The following is a 6,000-nucleotide window of genomic DNA, read 5'->3' as shown; positions in this document are numbered from 1 at the left end:
ATAGATGCAGAGTAATAGATGCAGAGTAATATATGTAGAGTAATAGATGCTAATAGATACAGAGTAATAGATGCAGAGTAATAGATGCAGAGTAATAGATGCTAATAGATACAGAGTAATAGATGCAGAGTAATAGATGCAGAGTAATAGATGCTAATAGATACAGAATAATAGATAGAGTAATAGATGCAGAGTAATAGATGCAGAATAATATATGCAGAGTAATAGATGCAGAGTAATAGATGCAGAGTAATAGATGCTAATAGATGCAGAGTAATATATGCAGAGTAACATATACAGAGTAATAGATGCTAATAGATACAGAGTAATAGATACAGAGTAATAGATGCAGAGTAATAGATGCAGAATAATATATGCAGAGTAATAGATGCAGAGTAATAGATACAGAGTAATAGATACAGAGTAATAGATGCAGAGTAATAGATGCAGAGTAATATATGCTAATAGATACAGAGTAATAGATACAGAGTAATAGATGCAGAGTAATAGATGCAGAGTAATAGATGCTAATAGATACAGAGTAATAGATGCAGAGTAATAGATGCAGAGTAATATATGCAGAGTAATAGATGCTAATAGATACAGAGTAATAGATGCAGAGTAATAGATGCAGAGTAGTAGATGCAGAGTAGTAGATGCAGAATAATATATGCAGAGTAATAGATGCAGAGTAATAGATGCAGAGTAACAGATGCAGAGTAACAGATGCAGAGTAATAGATGCAGAGTAATAGATGCAGAGTAATAGATGCAGAGTAATAGATGCAGAGTAACAGATGCAGAGTAATAGATACAGAGTAATATATGCAGAGTAATAGATGCAGAGTAATATATGCTAATAGATACAGAGTAATAGATGCAGAGTAATAGATGCAGAGTAATATATGCTAATAGATACAGAGTAATAGATGCAGAGTAATAGATGCAGAGTAATATATGCTAATAGATACAGAGTAATAGATGCAGAGTAATAGATGCAGAGTAATATATGCTAATAGATACAGAGTAATAGATACAGAGTAATAGATGCAGAGTAATAGATGCTAATAGATGCAGAGTAATAGATGCAGAGTAATAGATGCAGAGTAATAGATGCAGAGTAATAGATGCAGAGTAACAAATGCAGAGTAATATATGCAGAGTAACAAATGCAGAGTAATAGATGCTAATAGATGCAGAGTAATAGATGCAGAGTAATAGATGCAGAGTAATAGATGCAGAATAATATATGCAGAGTAATAGATGCAGAGTAATAGATGCAGAGTAATAGATGCAGAGTAATAGATGCAGAGTAATAGATGCTAATAGATACAGAGTAATAGATGCAGAGTAATAGATGCAAAGTAATATATGCTAATAGATACAGAGTAATAGATGCAGAGTAATAGATGCAGAGTAATATATGCTAATAGATACAGAGTAATAGATGCAGAGTAATAGATGCAGAGTAATAGATGCAGAGTAATATATGCTAATAGATACAGAGTAATAGATGCAGAGTAATAGATGCAGAGTAATATATGCTAATAGATACAGAGTAATAGATACAGAGTAATAGATGCAGAGTAATAGATGCTAATATATGCAGAGTAATATATGCAGAGTAATAGATGCAGAGTAACAGATGCAGAGTAACAGATGCAGAGTAATAGATGCAGAGTAATATATGCAGAGTAACATATACAGAGTAATAGATGCAGAGTAATAGATGCAGAGTAATAGATGCAGAGTAATATATGCAGAGTAATAGATGCAGAGTAACAGATGCAGAGTAATAGATACAGAGTAATAGATGCAGAGTAATATATGCTAATAGATACAGAGTAATAGATGCAGAGTAATAGATGCAGAGTAATATATGCTAATAGATACAGAGTAATAGATGCAGAGTAATAGATGCAGAGTAATAGATGCAGAGTAATATATGCTAATAGATACAGAGTAATAGATGCAGAGTAATATATGCTAATAGATAGAGTAATAGATACAGCGTAATAGATGCAGAGTAATAGATGCTAATAGATGCAGAGTAATATATGCAGAGTAATAGATGCAGAGTAATAGATGCAGAGTAATAGATGCAGAGTAATAGATGCAGAGTAACAAATGCAGAGTAATAGATGCTAATAGATGCAGAGTAATAGATGCAGAGTAACAAATGCAGAGTAATAGATGCAGAGTAATAGATGCAGAGTAATAGATGCAGAGTAATATATGCAGAGTAATATATGCAGAGTAATAGATGCTAATAGATGCAGAGTAATAGATGCTAATAGATGCAGAGTAATATATGCAGAGTAACAGATGCAAAGTAACAGATGCAGAGTAATAGATACAGAGTAATAGATACAGAGTAATAGATACAGAGTAATATATGCAGAGTAATATATGCAGAGTAATAGATACAGAGTAATAGATGCAGAGTAACAAATGCAGAGTAACATATACAGAGTAATATATGCTAATAGATACAGAGTAATATATGCAGAGTAATAGATACGTAATAGATACAGAGTAATAGATGCAGAGTAATAGGTGCAGAGTAATAGATGCAGAGTAATAGATGCAGAGTAATAGATACAGAGTAATATATGCAGAGTAATATATGCAGAGTAACAGATGCAGAGTAATAGATGCAGAGTAACAGATGCAGAGTAATATATGCAGAGTAATATATGCTAATAGATACAGAGTAATATATGCAGAGTAATAGATGCTAATAGATACAGAGTAATAGATGCAGAGTAATAGATGCAGAGTAATAGATGCAGAGTAATATATGCAGAGTAACAGATGCAGAGTAATATATACAGAGTAACAGATGCAGAGTAATATATGCAGAGTAATAGATGCAGAGTAACAGATGCAGAGTAATATATGCAGAGTAACAGATGCAGAGTAATATATGCAGAGTAATAAATGCAGAGTAATAGATGCTAATAGATGCAGAGTAATAGATGCAGAGTAATAGATGCAGAGTATTATATGCAGAGTAACAGATGCAGAGTAACAGATGCAGAGTATTATATGCAGAGTAACAGATGCAGAGTAATAGATGCAGAGTAATAGATGCAGAGTAATAGATGCAGAGTAATAGATGCAGAGTAACAGATGCAGAGTAATAGTTTTTTCTTAAGTTTGGTGTGGAATTAAACATAATTAAGCTGATTAATTATTCTACAAATGACAACACGATCAGTTCCGGTACTACGGAATCATGGGATATTGAGTTTCACAGTCCGTCACTGACAGCAAACTGTCATGACTCTGAAATAAATAAATAATTCGCTTTTTATACGATTGATATTGTCTTTTTACATAAATGATAACAACAGCGAGTAGATTTATAAACAGCTAAAAGGCCTACAGTAATAGATACACGCTTCAGGGAACCCCTAGACGCTTCAGGGAACCCCTAGACGCTTCAGGGAACCCCTAGACGCTTCAGGGAACCCCTAGACGCTTCAGGGAACCAACGAGATGATAACACAATATACAGAACTTAGTAAAATAATAGTCTAGAATTATGCCGAAATACAGAAAATACTAGATTATTGGTCATTTCTTATCCGATAACTTACTTTGCTTTCACTGTAAAATAGCTAGCTACGTCCAAATAAGCAGTTATGTTTATTTGTACTAATAGCACGAACTCCGAGAGCATTGAGCTGAGATTCAGAAGGGGCGTGGCATTGGAGTTCGATGCACCATGAGTTTGTGCTGAAAGACTGGGTTGCACAGGCCCCATTCACAGCCTGATCAACTCTATGTGAAGGAGAGGTGTCGTGCTGCATGAGGCAAATGGTGGTCACACCAGATACTGACTGGTTTTCTGATCCACGCCCCTACCTTTTTTTAAAGGTATTTGTGACCAACAGATGCAGATCTGTATTCCCAGTCATGTGAAATCCATAGATTAGGGTCTAACGAATTTATTTCAATTGACGGATTTCCTTTAACTCAGTAAAATAGTTGACATTTTTGTATGTTGCGTTTATATTTCTGTTCATCGTAGTATCAGATTCCTTTTGAATTTCACCTTGTTTTTCTTCTGTAAAGTAGATATGGTATTTGACTAGGTATGGTAACATCCTACATTTGTCTTAGACAATGATTTATATAACCCAAACATTTATGTTTGAAATGACATAACTCAGACATGAATTATTAACCAAATCAGTTTATTATGCATGAATAATCCCTTGCCTCGGTCCCTCTCTGCAGACACATACCCAACATTAGATACATGACATGACAGGAATTCAGCATAGTTCACCATTGTTGCACATGCTTTAATAAAATGATAGATATATTTACAAGATAAGCGACTTCTCTCCCAAATTTGAACATTCCCCGATCTCACCCCACAGCACTTTCAACATTCCTTTCGAAATTCACCCACGTTTAAAAATAACTAAAAAACAAACTTGGGGCTTTTGGCCAATACAACACAGAAATATATGGAGTTCATCATTAACTACATAAATATGGCAGTAACACGGAGGTCTATATATATATATACACACACACAAGGTTGTGATGTGGGGAGTCTCTCTGCCAGTCTGTGATTTGGGGAGTCTCTCTCAGACCAGAGCATGCCTCTAAAGCAGACTGCTCTTTCGAACACCTCCAAGATAAAGAACTAAACAACATGGGTACAATAGTTTTACAAATCTCCCCTTTATTTTTTTTGGACTGGTCAGGATTTTAGTAGTATAAAACAAAATAAGGCACAATTAATACTTTGACCATTTCATGTCCAGGGGATTGTACAGACATCCAGTAGTGTGGATTGGAAATGGTTGATTGATTAGAACTGTCTGTCAGCTGACCTTCCCTTTGTATTCCCAATCAATCTGAGTGATTCTAAATATGTTGTGGCAAGGACCCCCCCCCCCCCCACACACACATATATTCACATGAACCCCACAAACTGAATGACATGGAACCCCACAAACTGAATGACATGGAACCCCACAAACTGAATGACATGTTGACAAAGAGAACCTAGTAGAGTACACCAACACAGGAAACAGAAACATACCACTCCCCTCCCATTGCCTTTGGTTAGGCACTGCCTTTTCAATTGGGGAAATAAAGTGAAACAAATCTTTTTCTCTTCAACAAAAGTCCCACAGGCAATCGATTAATTGATTGATAAGCTTCAAACGAATGCTAAAGCAGTTGAGGTGTGAGGGGAGGGAAAGCTCTCCTTTCCACCCAGTCTTCTCTGACTAGCACAACCTCCTCTCAGCTTGACAACCACTACACTTCACATGAAGAGAACAGTGACATCACAAGGAAAACTCTAGCAAATGTTTTGTTTCTTTTTCAAATATACTATCAGCACAAAACCCAGACAAGTTAATGTCATTCAAATCCCCCTGAAAGTCTGTCATCATTGGTTTCTGTTGGTAGTGATCTGTATGGTGGAGGGGAGGAGTCAGTCCAAAGCCCGCCCACTGGGCCATCCAATCAGAGGAGGATGAATGGTCAGGGAGGGAGGAGAGTTGGGAAGGGCAGCGGAGGGAGGAGGGCTGGGGAGGGAGGGAAGAGGGCTGGGGAGGGAGGGAAGAGGGCTGGGTGGGGTGGGGCGGAGGGCTGGGTGGGGGCGGGGCAGAGGGCTGGGGGAGGGCAGAGGGCTGGGGGGGGGTAGGGCAGAGGGCTGGGGGGGTAGGGCAGAGGGCTGGGGGGGGTAGGGCAGAGGGCTGGGGGGTGGGGCAGAGGGCGGGGGGTGGGGCAGAGGGCGGGGGTGGGGCAGAGGGCGGGGGTGGGGCAGAGGGCGGGGGGTGGGGCGGAGGCGGGGGGGTGGGGCGGGGGCGGGGGGGTGGGGCGGGGGTGGGGGCGGGGGGGTGGGGGTGGGGCGGGGGGTGGGGCGGAGGCGGGGGTGGGGCGGGGGGGTGGGGCGGAGGGCGGGGGGTGGGGCGGAGGCGGGGTGGGGCGGAGGGCGGGGTGGGGTGGGGCGGAGGGAGGGAGGGAG

Source organism: Coregonus clupeaformis, unplaced genomic scaffold, assembly GCF_020615455.1.
Source record: "Coregonus clupeaformis isolate EN_2021a unplaced genomic scaffold, ASM2061545v1 scaf1296, whole genome shotgun sequence".
Classification (NCBI taxonomy): Eukaryota; Metazoa; Chordata; class Actinopteri; order Salmoniformes; family Salmonidae; genus Coregonus; species Coregonus clupeaformis.
Note: the sequence above shows the minus strand (reverse complement) of the source record.